The sequence below is a fragment of the Daphnia magna genome, unplaced genomic scaffold (assembly GCF_020631705.1).
Source record: "Daphnia magna isolate NIES unplaced genomic scaffold, ASM2063170v1.1 Dm_contigs160, whole genome shotgun sequence".
Taxonomy (NCBI): Eukaryota; Metazoa; Arthropoda; class Branchiopoda; order Diplostraca; family Daphniidae; genus Daphnia; species Daphnia magna.
In genome coordinates, this window is record NW_025533146.1 from 100,609 (window position 1) to 123,681 (window position 23,073).

A 23,073-nucleotide genomic window follows, 5' to 3' on the forward strand; every position below is an offset into this window, starting at 1 on the left:
AACTGGACACTCCCAACAGGATCGATAGACAAGCCCCAAAAATCGACGTCAACGTCACTACAGGCTATGATCGCCTCGACCCTTGCAAAAAAACAAGGCAGCCAGAACAATGGTCGATATAGTTGGGAAATCTATACGTCAGCTGAAAGAAGAGGATGAAACCCGAATACGAATACGAAAAGCAACAACATGACCGGGAAGAATCGAGGTGAGAAAGCGACTCGAGGTGTTGGAGACAACAGGCAGCGTGGAAGGTGCAGGTGACGGAGAGCAGGCTGCACAAAAGAAAACTCAACTGGCTAAGTTGGAGATTCGAATAATAGAACATGAGCAGCACTGTTTGGTGACGCTTCGAAGTCTGGAGCAGTTAACTAAATAGAAGCGGAAAATCCCCCTACTGATGTTATTCCATGTTCTGATGACTGTTTTATTTTTTCTTGATGCTTCGCATAGTGTTGACCTTGTAATGGGTAGATCAGGTCAAATGACTTCCATAGTTTAGTCGAAAGAGGCTATAGCACTCTTACAGTATCTGAATAAAAGTAAAGAAAGCTTTGAACCGTAGGCCTTAGTGGGAAACAGAAGTAAAGCGAATTGTAGAAATTTTAGCTAAACGGAGAAGTCTCGAAATTTAGATTCGTTTTTCTGGTTAAAAATAAATAATAGCGGTCGGGACGACTCGCTATCTAGGAAGGGAGATGTCGCGGCTATTGAGGTCCCATGGACTAGTTGTCACGTCCGGCGCTTCTGTATCGGCTATTGACCGCAACTCTACCCGATATGTCCGGCAGTCTTGTCAGCAGATATTTCTCCCGGTAGCTGCTGTCTACGTTAGTGCATAAATACTTGTGTGTCCCTTGCTGCGGCCACCCAGTCTAGTTATAACTGTTTGTTAGTACTGTGTGTGTGTGAGCGCATCGACAGTGAATACGATCTTAATCGCTACTTGAGTCTCAGCATTATTCCTCCGTGCTACAGTATTCACATTAAATACAAGTATATTTGATTCTAATTACATGTAGAAGTATAAACTCATAATATAACAGTGTATTCACATTGAATACAAGTATATTTGATTCTGTTTACATGTAGAAGTATAAACTCATAATATAACAGTCTATTCCCATTGAATACAAGTATATTTGATTCTGTTTACATGTAGAAGTATAAACTCATAATATAACAGTGTATTCACATTGAATACAAGTATAGTTGATTCCGTTTACATGTAGAAGTATAAATTCATAATATAACAGTGTATTCACATTGAATACAAGTATATTTTATCCTGTTTACATATAGATGTGAAAACTCTTGGTATCAGAGTTTATTCACATTGAATAGAAGTATATTTGATTCTGTTTACATGTAGAAGTATCAACTCATAATATAACAGTGTATTTCACATTTAATACAAGTATATTTGATTCTGTTTACATGTACAAGTATAAACTCATTATATAACAGTGTATTTACATTGAATACAAGTATATTTGATCCTGTTTACATATAGAAGTAAAAACTCATGGTATCACAGTGTATTCACATTGAATACAAGTATATTTGATCCTGTTTACATATAGAAGTTCAAACTCATGGTATCACAGTGTATTCAGATTGAATACAAGTATATTTGATCCTGTTTACATGTAGAAGTATAAACTCATAATATAACAGTGTATTCACATTGAATACAAGTATATTTGATACTGTTTACATATAGAAGTATAAACTCATAATATAACAGTGAATACAAGTATATTTGATTCTGTTTAACATGTAGAAATATAAACTCATAATATAAAAGTGTATTCACATTGAATACAAGTATAGTTGATTCTGTTTACATGTAGAAGTATAACCCCATAATATAACAGTGTATTCACATTGAATACAAGTATATTTTATCCTGTTTACATATAGATATTAAAACTCATGGTATCAAAGTGTATTCACATTGAATACAAGTATATTTGATTCTGTTTACATATAGAAGTAAAAACTCATTATATCACAGTGTATTCACATTGAATACAAGTATATTTGATTATCTTTACATGTAGAAGTATAAACTCATAATAAACAGTGTATTCACATTGAATACAAGTATATTTGATTCTGTTTACATGTAGAAGTATAAACTCATAATATAACAGTGTATTCACATTGAATACAAGTACATTTGATTCGGTTTGCATGTAGAAGTATAAACTTGTAATATAACAGTGTATTCACATTGAATACAAGTATATTTGATTCTGTTTACATGTAGAAGTATAAACTCATGGTATCACAGTGTATTCACATTGAATTCAAGTTTATTTGATCCTGTTTACATATACAAGTATAAACTCATGGTATCACAGTGTATTCACATTGAATACAAGTATAATTCTACAATTGCTCGAGTTCGCGTAGCGAAGGGCAGTTGGGATTGTATAATAATAGTGAGATCTTGGTTAGGTGTTGACCTTGCAATCTATTCAACAAAACAGCTTTTTTAAAGTACCACAAAATGCAACAAAAGAAGAACGCACACGTCACCTCAGGGCTCGGCCTACCTGGCCACCTCAGACCCTCCGGTGAAGCTTTCCATAAACAAACAAAACAAAAAAAAAGGAAACCAAATATAAATGAACATGATGGCTGCTGCTTCTTGGCAGGCTTCTGCTTCCCCGATTATCGGTTTCCGCCTGTGCCTGAGCCTCCTGATCGGAACCCGAAGTGCCGCTTGCCTCTGAAAATCAATACGCAGAGGAAAAAACAAATTAACAACATATTCCTTGGGATGGCGGGAGGGAATCTAGTGTGAACCAAGGTCTCACTATTATTATACAATCCCAACTGCCCTTCGTTCGCTACGCGAACTCGAGCAATTGTAGAATTGTACAACAATAGCTCGACCTTGGTTAGGTGACTTCAAAGTACTCCCAAAGAAAAACTATGATTTAACGGCCCAATACCAAGGTATTTGCCTCTAAAGACAGATCTATCTGTCTACGATAAAAGCGCGTGAAAGTGGATTCTGAACTCCTGCTTCCCATTTTCAAAATGCCCTCAATCGACATGCCGGAATCCGCTGCTTGAGAAGCGGAGGCACATCGCGTCGAATGAGCGGAGTAGATTGAGGTGTCTATACCGGTCTTCTCTAAAGTAGCCTTCAACCAACGGCTCAATGTTGACGCCCCGACCGAATGATGAGGTGTGCGTAAACTCAAGAACAACGAATCCGATTGAATCCCCTTACGGAACTGGTCAGAAATTAACAGGTAGGCCTCCAGAGTAGCTACCGGGCAAACCCGGCTGACCGGAACTAGCCTCTTTAGGCTAAAGACATGAAGAGGGGCCTCGCCACGCTGCCACTTCCGTGGCCTCGCTAGGGATAGCTTCGCTCCGGTTGCGTCAATGGCAATAGAATTGCGGGCTAGGCCGGCCAACTCCGAGACCCTGCCAAGGGAAGATAGAGCCAACAGCATAGCGCATTTCCGTGACAGGATTGAAAAAGGCAAATCCTCATTTACGTCCATGGCCACAAAATAATCCACAACCGCTGCAACATCCCAAAAACCGGTGTATCTGGGCGTTGGAGGGGTCCTGTTATAAATTCCTTTAAGTAAACGAATAACCAAAGGGTGTTTACCTATCTTAACTCCTTCTATCCCTTGCAAAGTGGATGATAACATCGAACGATAAACATTTATCGTCCGATAAGCCTTACCTTGACTTGCAAGGGCGCCCAAAAATTCCAGAACCTGTCCTATAGAAGGAGACATGGCATCCGAACCCTGTCGAAAGTTCCAACCAAGCCAATTCTTCCACGCTGACTGATAAGCAGCTGCCGTGGACTTACGAGTTCCTTCCATGAGTAGCTGGACCACATCCTCCGAAACGCCCGCGGCTTGGAGCTCTTCTCTGATAACCGCCAAGCGATCAGGATGAGGGATCCAGCAAGCGGGTGACTCTGGCCGAGCGGTCCTGTCAGAATGCCTTCCGTGGGTAGTACCAGCGGTGGCTCGCTCACTAGCTCCAGGACTGTCGGGAACCATGCCTGGGCTGGCCACCATGGAGCTAATAGCGTGATTTCCGCTTCGTCCCTCATGGTCTTGCTCAGAACCTTCTGAATTAGGCAGAACGGAGGGAAGGCGTAGCCCCTGATCCACCTCCAGTTGACGCTGAATGCGTCCACGGCAAGCGCTCCTGGCTGAAGGCACCAGCTGACAAAACTGTCCAGCTGCCGATTCCAAAGGCTCGCAAACAAATCCACTTTGAGCGTCCAACGCCGATGTAGGTGCTCGAATACGTCCTCGCGTAGTCTCCAATCGCTTGCGTCTGGTGTTGATCTTGAGAGGCGGTCTGCAACGAAATTAAGGGCACCTGGGAGATGAATCGCGTGAACTGACAGCTCTCTGGTCTCGCACCATTTGACTATCTGGGCACTGATGTCGGTTAGACATTTAGATCTGGAACCTCCCGCCTTATTGATATAGTGTACTGCCGTAACATTATCCAGCATGATCCGCACCGAAACGCCCACCGAATGCACCGTAAAAACTCGTAGGGCGTACAAGGCAGCCACGAGCTCCAGCTCGTTAATATGGCGAAATAAATCCTGAGATGTCCAAGGTCCTTTCTTCGTAGCGGAATTTAACGAAGCCCCCCAACCCAAGCGCGATGCGTCGGAAAAAATTATCAAATCGGGCTCCGAGATAGCCATAGCCTTCCCGTTAGTCCTCTCGAGATTATTTGCCCACCAAGACAAATCCGACTTGGACCCCTCGTCTAACTTGACGCTGACCGACAAGTCCATCTCTGACAAGAGTGACTGGGCATTGTAAAGCCTCTGCAGATGGCGAAAATGAGCCTGGGCATAGGGAACCGCATGAATGGCCCATGCTAAGCTCCCTAAGATCCTAGCTATACTTCTAAGCTGGATTTTACTCCCGGTAGCTGCCGATCGACAGATCTGCATAATCTGGTGCACTTTGGAAGGCCGTAAAGACAAAGATAAGGACGACGAGTCTATCATAAGACCAAGAAACTCCCGATTTTGCGCAGCTATCCCAACGGACTTTCCCTCGTTAATCAAAAACCCACAGGTCCGTAAAAGATCTGTCACTCTACCAAAATCCCTCTCTGTCCCCTCTTTGTTCTGGTTTAAAATGAGAAAATCGTCAAGATATACTGTGACTCTAATACCGCTTTTCCTTAGAAAGGCGGCCAGTGGCTTCAAAAGTTTGGTGAAGGTCCATGGGGCGGAAGAGAGGCCAAAGCAGAGGGTAGTGCAACGAAAAGAGTCCCCCTCCCAACGAAACTGCAAAAATTTTCTCATGTCAGGATGCATGGGAACGGTAAGATACGCGTCCTGAAGGTCGACTTTAGTGAAATAGTCTCCCTTCCGTACCATGTCCCTGAGAATTGTTACCCCTTCCAATTTAAAATGCTGATGTAGGACAAACTTATTCAAACCCTTTAAGTTAATGATAGGCCTAAAACCCCCTGAACTTTTGGCGATCACGAAAATTCCACTAAGGAACCCCTCCTCTGCTTTCGGAATCCTTTCTATTGCTCCTTTCTCCAAAAGAGCTAGGACCTTTGAACCACAAATTCTTTTCATCTCTGGTGACATATGCATGTTAACACCCGGCCTGGACTGAAAAGGTGTACTCTCAAAAGGAATTCTCACTCCTTCTTTAACCGAATCCAATACCCACTGGTCGTCAGTCAGGCAAGACCATGGCTCCAAAAAATGATCCAATCGGCCCCCAATCTTCTCATTGGGAGGGTTAGAAACATGGGTAGAAAAAAGTGAAACTGACCTTCCAATTCCGCGGCCCATGCTGGAATTAGAGCTGTGGAAGCCTCTGCTGCCACTCCCAAAGCTGAAACCCGAATGGCTGGAGTTCCTCCAATTCCTTCTGTCTCCACGAGAACTATTTCCGTTCCTAAAACGGGCTACCGAAGCAGTCCTGGTGTCCGCTCGGTTCAAGTTCCTCAACTTCTGGTCGTCCGAAGCCTCCTTCACCATCTGCTTCAGAAAGGATCGGCCAAAAAGCGACCCGCACTCCTTCGGGCTGAAGCGGTTGGGCTCCAAAAGAAGGGCCTGGAAACGAGGATCGGTCTGCTTCAAAATATTCTCCCGACGATGCATAGTCACGCTATGAAAGGAATGACCCCACAGCTGGAGAGCCGAGACAGCTGCATCGGCCATCGACGAATCTTTGAGGTCAGGATCACAAGAAAGCTGGCCCCACAAGTAGAGAAGCGGCCTGGCCACGTCCAACAGCCTGAACTGATGGCTCACCAATGTCTTCTCCTTCATCTCCGCCTTCGAACCCTCTCCTCCCTTGAGCTCCTTCAATCGACGACTCATGGAATGGACCAACTTTGGGACCTGAAGATCGAAGGATCTCGAATCGAATGTCGGGGAAAAAATACCTCTCAGTTTTTTGGCCTCTGTGGACTTCAGTAGAGATGACATCCGACCTCTAAGCTCCTATGAAAGAGCTCGATCCAGGCAGAAAACCTTGGTAGGCGGCTGGGCAGCGACGTTGTCTACCTCCGTCGGCAACTGAGAGTTCCCTGGTTGTGAACCGTCCAAATGGATATCCTCCTGATCTGTCTCTCTAGGCCTCCTAATAACCGAACGGCTACGGTCTGGACGGCCTCCACGTGAGCGAGAGCGACTCTTTCGTCGTCTTACCGAGCGACTCCTGCCTGAACTGCGATCTGAACTGCGATATCTCGATGATGTTTCTCTCCGGCTGAACGAGACTGGTCTAAGCTACGACTTCTATCGCGGTAGCGATGTCTCGGACGTCTGGCCTCCCCCGATTCGGACGAGGAAGACGAGGCAGTAGAGGCAGAAGGATCACTCGAACTAGACATGTCGCAACAATGAAAGCTGAAAAAGGTCTGAGGTGGCCAGGTAGGCCGATCCCTGAGGTGACTTGTGCGTTCTTCTTTTGTTGCATTTTGTGGTACTTTAAAAAAGCTGTTTTGTTGAATAGATTGCAAGGTCAACACCTAACCAAGGTCAAGCTATTGTTGTACAATTGATTCTGTTGACATGTAGAAGTATAAACTGATAACATAACAGTGTATTCACATTGAATACCAGTATATTTGATTCTGTTTACATGTAGAGGTATAAACTCATGGTATCACAGTGTATTCACATTGAATACAATTATATTTGATTCTTTTTACATGTAGAAGAATAAACTCATAATATAACCGTGTATTCACATTGAATACAAGTATATTTTATTCTGTTTACATGTAGAAGTATAAACTCATGGTATCACAGTGTATTCACATTGAATTCAAGTATATTTGAACCCGTTTACATATAGAAGTAAAAACTCATGGTATCACAGTGTATTCTCATTGAATACAAGTATATTTCATTCTGTTTACATGTAGAAGTATAAACTCATGGTATCACAGTCTATTCACATTGAATACAAGTATATTTGATTCTGTTTACATGTAGAAGTATAAACTCATAATATAACAGTGTAGGCACATTGAATACAAGTATATTTGATTCTGTTTACATGTAGAAGTATAAACTAATGGTATCACAGTGTATTCACATTGAATTCAAGTATATTTGATTCTGTTTACATGTAGAAGTATAAACTCATGGTATCACAGTGTATTCACATTGAATACGAGTATATTTGATCCTGTTTACATGTAGAAATAAAAACTCATAGTATCACAGTGTATTCACATTGAATACAAGTATATTTGATTCTGTTTACTTGTAGAAGTATAAACTCATGGTATCACAGTGTATTCACATTGAATACAAGTATATTTGATCCCGTTTACATGTAGAAGTATAAACTCATAATATAACAGTGTATTTACATTTAATACAAGTATATTTGATTCTGTTTACATGTAGAAGTATAAACTCATAATATAACAGTGTATTTACATTGAATTCAAGTATATTTGATTCTGTTTACATGTAGAAGTATAAACTCATGGTATCACAGTGTATTCACGTTGAATTCAAGTATATTTGATCCTGTTTACATATAGAAGTATAAACTCATGGTATCACAGTGTATTCACATTGAATACAAGTATTATTGATTCTGTTGACATGTAGAAGTATAAACTTATAATATAACAGTGTATTCACATTGAATACAAGTATATTTGATTCAGTTTGCATGTAGAAGTATAAACTGATAACATAACAGTGCATTCACATTGAATACCAGTATATTTGATTCTGTTTACATGTAGAAGTATATACTCATGGTATCACAGTGTATTCACATTGAATACAAGTACATTTGATCCTGTTTACATATAGAAGTAAAAATACGTGGTATCACTGTGTATTCACATTGAATACAAGTATATTTGATTCTGTTTACATGTAGAAGTATAGACTCATAATATTACAGTGTATTCACATTGAATACAAGTATATTTGATTCTCTTTACATGTAGAAGTATAAACTCATGGTATCACAGTGTATTCAAATTAAATTAAAGTATATTAGATCCCGTTTACATATAGAAGTATAAACTCATGGTATAACAGTGTATTCACATTGAATACAAGTATATTTGATTCTGTTTACATGTAAAAGAATAAACTCATGGTATCACAGTGTATTCACATTGAATACAAGTATATTTGATTCTGTTTACATATAAAAGTATAAACTCATAATATAACAGTGTATTCACATTGAATACAAGTATATTTAATTCTTTTTACATGTAGAAGTATAACCTCATGGTATCACAGTGTATTCACATTGAATTCAAGTATATTTGATCCCGTTTACATATAGAAGTATTAACTCATGGTATCACAGTGTATTCTCATTGAATACAAGTATATTTTATTCTGTTTACATGTTGAAGTTTAAACTCATGGTATCACAGTGAATTCACATTGAATACAAGTACATTTGATCCTGTTTACATATAGAAGGAAAAACACGTGGTATCACTGTGTATTCACATTGAATACAAGTATATTTGATCCTGTTTACATATAGAAGTGAAAACTCATAGTATCACAGTGTATTCACATTGAATACAAGTATATTTGATTCTGTTAACATGTACAAGTATAAACCCATAATATAACAGTGTATTCACATTGAATACAAGTATATTTGATTCTCTCTACATGTAGAAGTATAAACTCCTGGTATCACAGTGTATTCACATTAAATTCAAATATATTAGATCCCGTTTAAATATAGAAGTATAAACTCATGGTATAACAGTGTATTCACATTAAATTAAAGTATATTAGATCCCGTTTACATATAGAAGTATAAACTCATGGTATAACAGTGTATTGACATTGAATACAAATATATTTGATTCTGTTTACATGTAGAAGTATAAACTCATAATATGACAGTGTATTCAAATTGAATACAAGTGTATTTGATTCTGTTTACATGTAGAAGTATAAACTCATGGTATCACAGTGTATTCACATTAAATACAAGTATATTTGATCCTGTTTACATTTAGAAGTAAGAACTCATAGTATCACAGTGTATTCACATTGAATACAAGTATATTTGATTCTGTTTACATGTAGAAGTATAAACTCATGGTATCACAGTGTATTCACATTGAATGCAAGAATATTTGATTCTGTTTACATGTAGAAGTATAAACAAATAATATAACAGTGTATTCACATTGATTACAAGTATATTTGATTCTGTTTACATGTAGAAGTATAAACTCATGGTATCACAGTGTATTCACATTGAATTCAAGTATATTGGATCCCGTTTACATATAGAAGTATAAACTCCTGGTATCACTGTGTATTTACATTAATACAAGTATATTTGATTCTGTTTACATGTAGAAGTATAAACTCATAATATAGCAGTGTATTCACATTGAATACAAGTATATTTGATTCTGTTTACTTGTAGAAGTATAAACTCATAGTATAACAGTGTATTCACATTGAATACAAGTATATTTGATTTTGTTTACTTGTAGAAGTATAATTTCATGGTATCACAGTGTATTCACATTGAATACAAGTATATTTGATTATTTTTGCATGTAGAAGTATAAACTCATAATATAACAGTGTATTCACATTGAATACAAATATTTTTGAGTCGTTTACATGTAGAAGTATAAACTCATAATATAACAGTGTATTCACATTCAATACAAGAATATTTGATTCTGTTTACATGTAAAAGTATAAACTCATGGTATCACAGTGTATTCACATTGAATTCAATTATATTTTATCCCGTTTTCATATAGAAGTATAAACTCATGGTATCACAGTGTATTCACATTGAATACAAGTATATTTGATTCTGTTTACATGTAGAAGTGTAAACCCAAAATATAACAGTGTATTCACATTGAATACAAGTATATTTGATTCGGTTTACATGTAGAAGTGTAAACTCATGGTATCACAGTGTATTCACATTGAATTCAAGTATATTTGATTCTGTTTACATACTGAAGTGAAACCTCATAATATCACAGTGTATTCACATTAAATACAAGTATATTTGATTCTGTTTAAATGTAGAAGTTTAAACTCTTAATATCACAGTGTATTCACATTGAATACAAGTATATTTGATTCTGTTTACATGTAGAAGTATAAACTCATGGTATCACAGTGTATTCACATTGAATGCAAGAATATTTGATTCTGTTTACATGTAGAAGTATAAACAAATAATATAACAGTGTATTCACATTGATTACAAGTATATTTGATTCTGTTTACATGAAGAAGTATAAACTCATGGTATCACAGTGTATTCACATTGAATTCAAGTATATTGGATCCCGTTTACATATAGAAGTATAAACTCCTGGTATCACTGTGTATTTACATTAATACAAGTATATTTGATTCTGTTTACATGTAGAAGTATAAACTCATAATATAGCAGTGTATTCACATTGAATACAAGTATATTTGATTCTGTTTACTTGTAGAAGTATAAACTCATAGTATAACAGTGTATTCACATTGAATACAAGTATATTTGATTTTGTTTACTTGTAGAAGTATAAATTCATGGTATCACAGTGTATTCACATTGAATACAAGTATATTTGATTATTTTTGCATGTAGAAGTATAAACTCATAATATAACAGTGTATTCACATTGAATACAAATATTTTTGAGTCGTTTACATGTAGAAGTATAAACTCATAATATAACAGTGTATTCACATTCAATACAAGAATATTTGATTCTGTTTACATGTAAAAGTATAAACTCATGGTATCACAGTGTATTCACATTGAATTCAATTATATTTTATCCCGTTTTCATATAGAAGTATAAACTCATGGTATCACAGTGTATTCACATTGAATACAAGTATATTTGATTCTGTTTACATGTAGAAGTGTAAACCCAAAATATAACAGTGTATTCACATTGAATACAAGTATATTTGATTCGGTTTACATGTAGAAGTGTAAACTCATGGTATCACAGTGTATTCACATTGAATTCAAGTATATTTGATTCTGTTTACATATTGAAGTGAAACCTCATAATATCACAGTGTATTCACATTAAATACAAGTATATTTGATTCTGTTTAAATGTAGAAGTTTAAACTCTTAATATCACAGTGTATTCACTTTGAATACAAGTATATTTGATCCAGTTTACATATAGAAATAAAATATCTTGGTATCACAGTGTATTGTAGGTTAAATCAGGAAGCCACGCCTAGTGAACTCATCCCTCTCCCGTAGGTAGCTGTGAAGTATGAACAGGGTGTTCTAGATGTAGTGTTCCAAAATGGAAGTTGTCTATCCCGCGGGAGGTCAAAATGTAGTGTTCGTGTGCGGACCACATGAACCAATATGAACTATATCACCCATGTGGTAGAAAACCCATTCTTTCAAGTCCTAAGTTTATTGTTCGTGTGCAAAGCACACGAACCAACGAGATTTGATCGCCATCTAGTGTCAGATTTGCGTGCGGAGCACAATAATACCCTAGTTTTTCCTAACTCTATTTAGGGTTCGTGTTTCCAGTACACGAATCAAGATGGACGCTATCACCTACGTCGTATGTCAAAATGTATTGTTCGTGTGCGAAGCACACGAACCTTGAAGAACTAGAACACCCTCGTGGTAGGTCGCCTATTCTGTCAAGCCCTAATTGAAGTGTTCGTTGTGCACGAAGCACAAAGGGTTTGGAACTACTAAGATTCAGGTCCACGTGTGAAGCACGTGGACACAGCAACTCATCGACTCCTTCCTAAGAATTCCATTCCCCTTTCTTGAAGATTGGACCTAGTGAGCTACCAAGAGATCAACCTGCTCTGAAAGCTAGTCTTGGAGGTTTTTATGGAAGCTGGGGGCCGAGTCGTTCTACTCTTTCTGTGATAAGTGGTGTTTCGTGTAGATTCGTGTAAAAGGATCGTATGCTATTCCTCAGTGGTAGGACGAGCGGTGCATGGAAGTCAGAGACTAACGTGAAGCGCTCGTCGCCTGTGTCTTTATTGGTTCCCCCCTGTCTTCAATAGTTAGGCTCGATCCATAAGGAGAGCTTTGCTATAAGCGCTGTCTAGAACCTTCTGAGGATAGCCCCTTATTCTGAACTTGTGTAGGAGTGTCTCCGGCTCACGGGTGAAATCAGAGTGCTTACTACAATTCCTGTTGATCATAAGGAGTTGGGCGTATGGGATTGAGCTTTTAAGATTTACTGGATGTGCTGAGGTCCAATGTACGAATTGGGTTTCTTTTGTCGGCTTCCTATATAGGCGAGTCGACAGTGAGCCATCATCCTCAATCTCTATTAGCAAGTCAAGGGCCTCAAGTGTTTTACCACCGTAGACAAATGTCAGTTTGATGTTGTCATCAACTACACCCTCAAAGAGGTTTGGAATGTTTTCATTCGCCCCTGTCCATATCGCTACAATGTCATCAATGTACCTCCCAAAATAAAGAAGCTCGGCTGGTGGGTTCTCAATAAGGTGTCGTGTTTTTCTATACATAAAGGCGTTGGCCATAAAAACTGACATCGAGCAACCCATTGCTGTTTCCTTAAGCTTCCTGAAATACTTTTCATTTTGGAAATGGAAGACATTGTTTTGTAAAAGCATCTGTAGTATGTATCTAAAGATCTGGTGTGGAGGAGGAGGGACATGTCATTTTTCTCGCAAAATTCTTTAACTACGTCAAATTGTTCCATATAGAAGCTGGTTGAGTCGTCTACCGCTTCTACCCAGTCGATGGACGAGTAGAGCGATACTACATCAGCTGAAAACAGTTTAGCTCCTGGCGGGAGATTTGGCACTGTTGCCAAATCCCTTAAAAGCGCTGCTGTGTCTATCAGTGATCCCGGGATGCACGGTAGTAAACAAGCCGCAAGGTTCTGCAAGGTACTCATCTAGAGCCTTGAAAGGACTCCTACTGCCGCTATGATTGGTCTCTCTGCGAATGTCCCGGTGTGTTCCCGCTTCTCTTTATGGATTTTTGGGAGAAAATATGTGGCAGGTAACGAGACCTGCTGGTTCCTAACTCTACTACCCTCCGCCTTTGTGATACAGTTATGTTTTTCAAGTGCATTTGTAACTATGATTTTGTGTTTATGTATTTTCCCTATGTATCCCTCTGCCTCTGTTTTTGATAGCTCCATAAGTGTTTTTATCCCCTAGTTGTCTAAGTGCCTCTTTTTTGTAATCTTCCCTACTCCAAATAACTGTTTTTCCCCATTTATCTGCTTTTAAGACGTACCAGCGTGTGTCATTGATCAACTTCTTCCAGGCTTTGAAAGCGCTGGTTGAGAAGTTGGTCCCTATCCTTCCCTTCTGTATTTCGGTAGAGCAGAGCTCTGACCAGAGTACATTAGACTCTTTTAATGCCTCAGGTGGTTCCCAATCTGATTTAAGGATCCTAGATATCATGCTGGTTTTGTAATCCCCCCCCCCATTCACATTCCAGTGTAATTTCAGATTTATGCTACGTCTTAATTTCCCTAGGTCACTTTCTAGTGTTTCCCTATTAAAACTTACTTGTGGGATGAAAGAAAGGCCTTTAATTAAGGCTTCTCTTGCACCCTCATCAAGCTGTGCCCCTACGTCGTTACAAATTATTTCCTGAAGCAGTTCCTCCCTCCCTGTCGGTTTTGATCTTGCCCTTCATTTGGTACGTAGCAAAGAGGTTGGTACCGAGCGACCGAACTCGTACGATGGTCGTTCCGTCCCGTTGGTTCGTCGCGTTGGATCCTTTTGTTGAGGCAGCATTCTACAACCTGACTAACAAAACGGCGCACTGGTTGCGTAAACCGAGGGTTGCTAGGCAACCGTTTGAGAGACACGGGAGTTCGTCTGCTCGAGGGGGGCATAGTAGAGTCACATCGAGACGGACACGAGGAAAGTCCTAGTGGCCCCACACCTAAAACTATATCTGTCATCCATTGTGTAAGTAAATTTACCGTACTGTATTACCAATGGTTGAGTCTGGATTTGGTAAATAAAATTCGATTGCGAAACCTCTGAATGTGTTTTAACAGGTTATGGGCCCAGGCCACGCTAAGCTTTGAACACATTACAGAATGGCTCAGAATTTTTCACTAGATGTGATCAATCACACTAGAAAGTTTGATGGAAAAGAATTTACTACTTGGAAACACAACATGGAGATGTTGTTCACACTGAAGAACGTGAAACTCATTGTTGACGTAAGTTACCCAACTCTTTTAACGTTGGATGAGAATTAGCATATTCTAATACTGGACAATCGCCTTCAAAAACTTACAGGGTGAACTCACTGAACCTGAAAGAGAATTCGATGATGAAGATCCACCTATTTTGTTAAACGGTGATGATGTTGAACAATGGAAAATGAGAGATTGCTATGCAAGGTACCTCATATTTAATAGCTGCGATGAGATCAGAAAGCAAGCTTTACTCAACAGCAGAACTAGCCATGAAATGTGGACTAGATTGGAGACTCAATATTTACAACGTGCTGCAGACAACAAGCACTTGCTGCACAGAGATTTCCTCAATCTACGGCCTAAACCTAGTGAAGACATTATGATACACATAACAGCCCTAGAGTCTATGGCGACTGAACTTAACGACCTAGGAGTAAACGTGACGGAGCACGATCTGATTACAACTATCATGTGTAGTTTACCAAGTAGATTTGGATTCCTATCCTCTTCTTGGGACAATGTGCCAGACAACGAACGATCAATGGATGCTCTTCGGGCAAGAATCGTGTCTGAACAACGGCGAATTGATCTCCGAAAAACTGAAGAGGAAGGTTCAAAGCCTTTAACAAACACTTCAGATATAACTGCTCTGCAAGCGTATGGTGGACAAAAAGGACATTTTCCTCGCGTCTATCGAGGAGGTCGTGGCCGAGGTGGTTCCTCACGAGACACTATAAACCGTGACACAGCAAAATGCACCTACTGCGGGAAAGCACGCCACTACGAATTCGAATGCAGGCTTCGTATTGCTAATGAAGGAGACAAACAAACAACCCCGTTCAAAAGACCCAATCGTGAGAGTGAAGGCAGTTGTCCCCCACGGAAAGTGGATTTCTCCTTCATCTCTGTATGCTATCTCACTACAACGGACCCTGATGCTCTTTATCTTGACTCTGGAGCCACTCGACACATGAGTGGAGTACACGCCTATTTCCAAGAGCTGAGAAACATACCACCCGACAGTTGGCCTATCAATGGAATCGGCGGAACGGTCCTACATGCAAAAGGTGTCGGAACTATCAAATTGTCTGCCCTTGTACACGGTGAGATCACCCATGGAAACCTGAGGGATGTGCTGTACGTCCCTGGATTAGGAGTAAACCTCATATCGGTTGTGTGTCTATGTGTCAATGGGTATACAGTATCCTTCGACGGTGCACATGCAAGCGTTAAACGGAACAACACTGTGATCATGACAGCATCACGGTCAGGTGAAACCCTTTACAAAGTCAATGCGGTCGTCTCAACCCATTCGACCATGTGCCTTGCAGCCGCCACCGCTCAAACAACACTCAACACATGGCACGAACGTTTGGGACATGTGAACCGTCGAGCTGTCCTACGCATGGCATCAGGCATTGGTGTCACTGGGATGGACATTACTCCTGGATCTACCACCCTGGACGAATGTTGTCATGGCTGTGAAGTTGGAAAGATGCACAAGCTTCCATTCCACAAGAGCCAATCCTTGTTCACAACCATTGGTGAATGCATCGTCTCCGATCTAGTCGGTCCATTACAAGTGGAATCCATTGGGGGTGCACGCTATTACGTCATATTCAAAGACGTTTTCAGCAAGTACAAGACTGTCTATTTCCTCAAGCAAAAGTCAGAGACAGCCGATTGTTTTCTTGCATACGTCAAAAAGGTGTTCACTGACACTAGCCAGCGTGTCAAAATGCTTCGCTGTGACGGAGGTACGGAGTACATCAACCGTTATTTAAAAACCTCTCTTGAAAATCTTGGTATCAAACTTCAAACAAGTGCGCCGTATACACCGGAGCAAAACGGGATTGCTGAAAGAGATCATCGGACAACTGTAGAATCTGCTCGCAGCCAAATTCATGCCCGTGGCATTCCGCTCAAGCTATGGGCTGAAGCTATCAACTATTCAGTCTATGTCTTGAACAGGACCCTATCGAATACCAAAACCATTACCCCGTTCGAGCATTGGCATGGAGTGCAACCCGATATCTCCAATCTCCGTGTTTTTGGTTCGGTCAGCTATTTCTTAGTCCCTGATGATCTACGTCAAAAACTGGATCCCAAAGCTACGAAAGGTGCTTATGTTGGTGAAAGTGAAGAACAAAAGGCTAGTCGGGTGTTTGTGGAAACAACCGGACGGACCCACATCACGCGACATGTCAGAGTTTACGAAAATCTCCCGTTTTGGTCACCGGTAATCGAGTCCGACTCAAGTGTCGCACAACCACCGCAACCACCTCAAATTGATGCCAATACACCTGAGGCCACCATCCATCTGTCACCACCGGTTCCGACTCTCGGGACTAAAACTAAGCTCCGCGCTGTTCACCTACCGGTCCGGAAATCCGCCAGAGGTCTAATACCAAAGAAACAGTTTCCGATGGACATGGATTGTACCACTGTGGATACAAATCCCCGAGATGCGTCTATGTACTGTTTCATATCACTGGCATTGAAGTCAACTTCCCTGTACTACGAACCGAAGACATTCCGTGAAGCTGTGGATGGCCCTGAAGGTATTCTGTGGAAACGGGCTGCGGACATCGAAATGTCTTCTCACATCAAGAATGAGACATGGACCCTTGTTCCACTGCCTCCAGGCCGGGACTGCATTCCCAGCGGATGGGATTTCAAGATGAAAACCGACAGATTTGGCCTCCCTTGTCGCCGTAAAGCTCGATTTTTCGCAAAAGGCTATCGACAAGTCAAAGGCATTGACTACCAAGAATCTTTTGCACCTGTCGTTCGCTACGACTCTCTTCGAGTCATCATCTCTATCGCAGCTCATCGTGATCTGGAACTCATTCAACTTGACGTGACAGCCGCCTTTCTCAACGGTAATATCGATGAATTAGTGTACATCGCTCAACCCGAAGGCTATGTAGTCCCTGGTCGAGAAAGCGAAGTATGTCGACTGAACAAAGGAATCTATGGAATATGCCAAGCCTCCCGCATCTGGAACAAAACCCTCCACGACGCCCTCATCGACTATGGATTCATGCAGAGCACTGCGGACCCTTGTGTGTACCACCAGATAACTAATTCCCACTATCTCATCATTGCCATTTGGGTTGACGATGGCCTTGTGGCCGGCAGTTCCATGAATGTTGTCAACGAAGTAGTCCAATTCCTCAACAGGCGATTTGAAATAACTGCTATTCCTGCTGACCTCTTCGTCGGAATAGTACTCACTCGTGATCGACCTAACCGAAAAATCTACATGTCGATCCCTCAGTTCATCGAAAAAGTCCTGGCAAATTTCCACCTCTCCGATGCGCATCCGGTGTCCCTTCCGGTACTCAAAGGTACACCTCGTCTCTCTCGTGAATCATCGCCCTCTTCACCTGCCGACGTTGCTGCTATGACTACCATCCCTTTCCGCGAAGCCGTGGGGTGTCTGATGTATGCTGCACTCACAGTACGTGTAGACATAGCTTTCATGGCTAGCCAACTGGCTCAACATTGCCAAAATCCGGGGATGGAACACTGGAAAGCCGCAACACGTGTGCTGAGATACCTATCCGGAACACGCAATCATGGTCTCTGCTTCGGCGGAAACGGATCCACCAGGCATGTGCTAGTCGGCTATTCGGATGCGGATTATGCAGGAGATCCTAGCACCAGGCGGTCCACCTCTGGCTACGTGTTCACCTTTAATGGAGCAGCCGTCACTTGGTCGAGTCGCAAACAACCCATTGTAGCACTGTCCACGATGCAGTCCGAGTACATTGCCGCTAGTGATGCAACCCGCGAAGCCGTGTGGTTGCGTCGCCTACTTGATAATCTCGGGGAATGTCAGACTGATGCAACTTGCCTCCGTTGCGACAATGAAAGTGCTATCGGACTGGCGTACAATCCTTTAGCCCATAAAGGTGCGAAACACATAGAGGTGCGCTACCACTACATTCGTGAGCAGGTTACTGATGGAACCATTGATGTTGTGTATGTTGACACCAAAAATCAACTAGCGGATGCTCTCACAAAAGCCGTAGATGGTGAAACTTTTTGTAAATGTTTGAGTGGATATGGTCTCGCGCAGGTGCCTAAAGAATCGACCTGAGTTATGGTTTCACAGCCCAATATTTTTTTTTTGTTTGTTTTGTTCATTCTTAACTATCTTCCAAGACATGTGTGAAATGTTTTTCTTTTGTTTCTTTGACCGAGAAAATTTCGTTCCATTCATCCTGTACTGTTCTATGTCATCACACTAAGTGTTATCTTTGTTTTATGTCAGTTTTGAATGAGAGAGAGTGTTGAGGCAGCATTCTACAACCTGACTAACAAAACGGCGCACTGGTTGCGTAAACCGAGGGTTGCTAGGCAACCGTTTGAGAGACACGGGAGTTCGTCTGCTCGAGGGGGGCATAGTAGAGTCACATCGAGACGGACACGAGGAAAGTCCTAGTGGCCCACACCTAAAACTATATCTGTCATCCATTGTGTAAGTAAATTTACCGTACTGTATTACCAATGGTTGAGTCTGGATTTGCTAAATAAAATTCGATTGCGAAACCTCTGAATGTGTTTTAACACCTTTCCCACCCGGTTGGGGTCCAACGGAATGTCGCTGGGGTGGGTAGGAGGGTGCGCCTGTTGTTCGTGTTGGTGGTGGTGGATTTGTGTAACGAGAGTTCTGATTCCCCCTGTTTTCTCTGAGATGTGGTGCTATGTATCTGTGGCCGTTTTTTGACGGTTCATGAGTGCGTGGTTGTATTTGAACTGTTGGTGATAGTGTTCGTCTAGCCGGGGGGTTGCTGTTCGTTCGGGCGGCCACTGGTGGTGTTGGGGCCGCCTGTCTGCTTGTAGAGGGTTGGGGAGAACTGACTCTAGGGGCGGCTATTTGGGTAAGTGCTGTCTTTTCTGTCGTTTTATTTCCCCCTTTACTGATCGTTTTATTGTTTTTATTGTTTTTCCCTGAGTTTTTATTGTTTTTCCCTCTGTTCTTATTCCTGTTTGTGTTACCTTTTCTCTTCTTACTCTCCTTGTTTTGTTATTTTCTGTTTTGTGCGGTGTTGGCATCAGGTACAGTATCCTGCACAAAAATCCGAACACCGATTTAATTTTTTAAAGCCACCCATTTGGCGGGGTAGTGGGTTTTTTGTTTTTTTGTAAAGGGGGAGGGTAGACGGGGTGATGGACACGACAGGGCAGGGTTGGGTAAGTCTAGACCTAAAAAAATGCCTTAAGGTATTACGCTTTAAGGCAAGTTACAGGTCAGGACATTTTTGCAACCCCCAGTGTGGTGTGTTTTTTTTACGACAGTTGGAAATTTAGGGCTTGGGCTTGGTAATGTTGCTTACCGAAACAATTTAGCTTATGGTCCAGCTGCATGTGAAAATTTACGTAGTTGTCAATGGCGTAGGTGTAGCGTTTCTGAATGTGATGCTGGATATCGATGTTCGATTCCAGATGAGGTGATGAATTATTGTGGATTGCCTACGAAAAATTCTCGTTCATATATAAAACAAGTTTTCATCGAGCAATATGTGGTTTTTGTTTATTAAATAACTTAAAAAATAATAATTCACTTCGTTCTAAAAAAATTTTTATTCCCAGCATATTCGAATGAAAATATTATAAAAGATACGAAATATTTCGCAATTCCTTATAGGGAATCGAACATTGATCTACGGCGTCGCAATCAGATGCTCTACGCATATGCCATCGGTATCGATATAATTGTGCACAGGCAGCTCTCTGACTTATTTTGGGTAAGAAATATTACACAGCCAAAATCCAACATTTCCAACTTAATGAATGTGTTAGTTGTACATGTCGTTTTTAAAAAACACATCACCCTGGGGGTTGCAAAAATGTCCCGACCTGTTACTTGCCTTAAAGCGTAATACCTTAAGGCATAAAAAAAAATTTCTAGACTTACCCAACCCTGTCCTATGTGTCCATCACCACGTCTACCCTCCCTCTTAAGGAAAAACAAACAAAAACCCTTTACCCCGCCAATAGGTGGCTTTAAAAAATTAAATCGGTGTTCGGATTTTTGTGCAGGATACTGTACCTTGGTTGCCGAAGCTTCCTTGGTTGCTCCAGTCGCTTTCGCTCCCTTTGCTTTTCCTGGAATTTTATGACCTGATGTGTTCGCCCAAGCATTAGATACGTGTGGTGTGATTCGTAAATTATCCCCCTCCCCCGTGATATAAAAAATATAAGTGGATCTGTGCGTGTGGTGTATGGATGGATGTGAGAGAGTCTGCTTTCTTTTATATACTTGATGGAAGTATACTCATCATGGGAAAACCTCCAACCCTCAGAGAGATCGAGTATCTCTTTCCTAAGTTGTCTTTCAACCTCCTCTTCAGCATTAATCAATGCAAGGCTGCATTCTCTAGCGCAGGACATCATCGCTGCGTTAAGCTTATCAAACAGGTCTTTATTGGCTACTCTACGCATGGATGGACATTAAAACTGTTTGGCTAGTGGGATAATTGGAGGGCAGGTATCAGGTAACTCGTTAATAAACGATCACGTTTTCAACCTCAGCTAAGAGTTTCCCTATATGAATACACCTAGGTACCAGGAGCGCCTCTACCGGCAAATCTGGTGGAGGTAGGAGGTCGAGTATAGATAGTGATTCCGTGTCCTCTGATTGTTCCGCTAAAATGACCAAGTTCTCTTATGTGTCTGTGGATGCATTGTGTGTGTTGGGTGTGTTATTATTGAACGTCAACGGAACCTTGCTAAGAGGCTCCTCGTGGCCAATCGGTGATTCTAATGCCGGCTGTAGTGTTTGTGTTAGGGTTTGCTCCTCGTGACCGCCTGGTGTCAGGTCGATCGTCAGCGGGCTATCCCTTTGTGTGTGTGTGCCCCGGCTTGAATTGTTTGGTGGTGTGGATGTTGTTTGTGATGTGGTAAAACTGACGCTAGGTGGTGGAAGCTGTGGTGATTGCCCTGTGTTTCTTTCTATTATAACCCCCCCTAGATTGCGATGGTAGATATCTGTAGTTGTTTAAGCTGACATAGGTGTTATTTGTCGTGGGGTTGTGTTATTGTAAAGTGCCCAACTAAGACTACCTGGAAGTTCGCCGTCTACCAGTGAGATGAGGGTTCCTTCTATGTTCCCATCTAGTCTCCCAAAATAAGCCCGGTTAATCTTGGTGTAAGTTTTCTTGTTCTTAGTGGTACGGAGAGGGAGGCATGAAAATCTAGAGCTGTCGATGGTAATTGTACGAAGTAACTCGGGATCAATTGTATCATCGGATAGAATTTATTCCTCAGTTGCCCTATAGAAGTAGTCCCAATTACCCGTCTTCCCTTTAGCGCTGGGGAACCTGAGAACTAAGTGTTTCCTGGTTATTTGGCTTTACCATCTAATTCGTATAGGCTCACTCTCATTTTCAAAAGTTGATAAAAAAACTGGAAAACCGCAGTTACCGTTCCGCAAAGTAGCACTTTCCGCAAGTGGATTCCACAAATTAGTGTCCTTCCCGCAAGTGGATTCCGCAAATTATTGTGCTTCCCGCAAATGGATTCCGCAAATTAGTGTGCTTCCCGCAAGTGGATTCCGCAATTTAGCGTTCTCTCCACGAGTGGATTCCGCATTTTAGTACACTTTCCGCAGCAAAAATCCCGCAAAATAGTACCCTTCCGCAAGTAAAATCCCACAGAATAGTACCCTCCGCAAGTAAAATCCCACAGAATAGTGCCCTTCCGCAAATAAAATCCCTACAAATAGTGCAACTAGTGCAAATAGTGCAAGTTAAATCCCTCGTTTAAGTGAAAGCTTGAAATTAAAGTTTCTATGTTCCTGAAACTCCTACTCCTGAACACTACTACCTGAACATACCTATTCAGTCCTCTCTTGACAGTGATACTACAACAACAACAAAAAAAAAAAAAAAAAATCATTAAAATAAAAAAACTGGGCATCACATTCAGCAAATCCAGGAACATCCAATGTACAGAATGGAAAATTTGCAAGACCCAAGTCCATCCGCCCCTGTGTCGTTGAAATTGAGTGATCCAAATTTATCGTTGTGTGATTTATCATACGCCTAAAAGGTGAAACTCACCCAGGAAGTCACCCGTCTCTTTGGACAACTGCATAAGATGCAACCGAATCAAGCCGGCACAGCTCTTATCCTTCACCCCAAAACTACGGCCCAAAAACTCCAAATCTTTGCTACCTCCCAGGTACTAAAGTACAAAGTGACTATTACCAACATAGAAGCAGAATGGCTCAATAAAGGTGTAATACATGGGGTTCCAATCGAATTGCATGGAAGCAACGAACTAGACACCCTCATGGAGGAAGTAGGAGTCACAAACTACACAGGTATCCCATCGAAAGCAGGAAACAGCATCACAGTTATACTCACCTTCCCGACG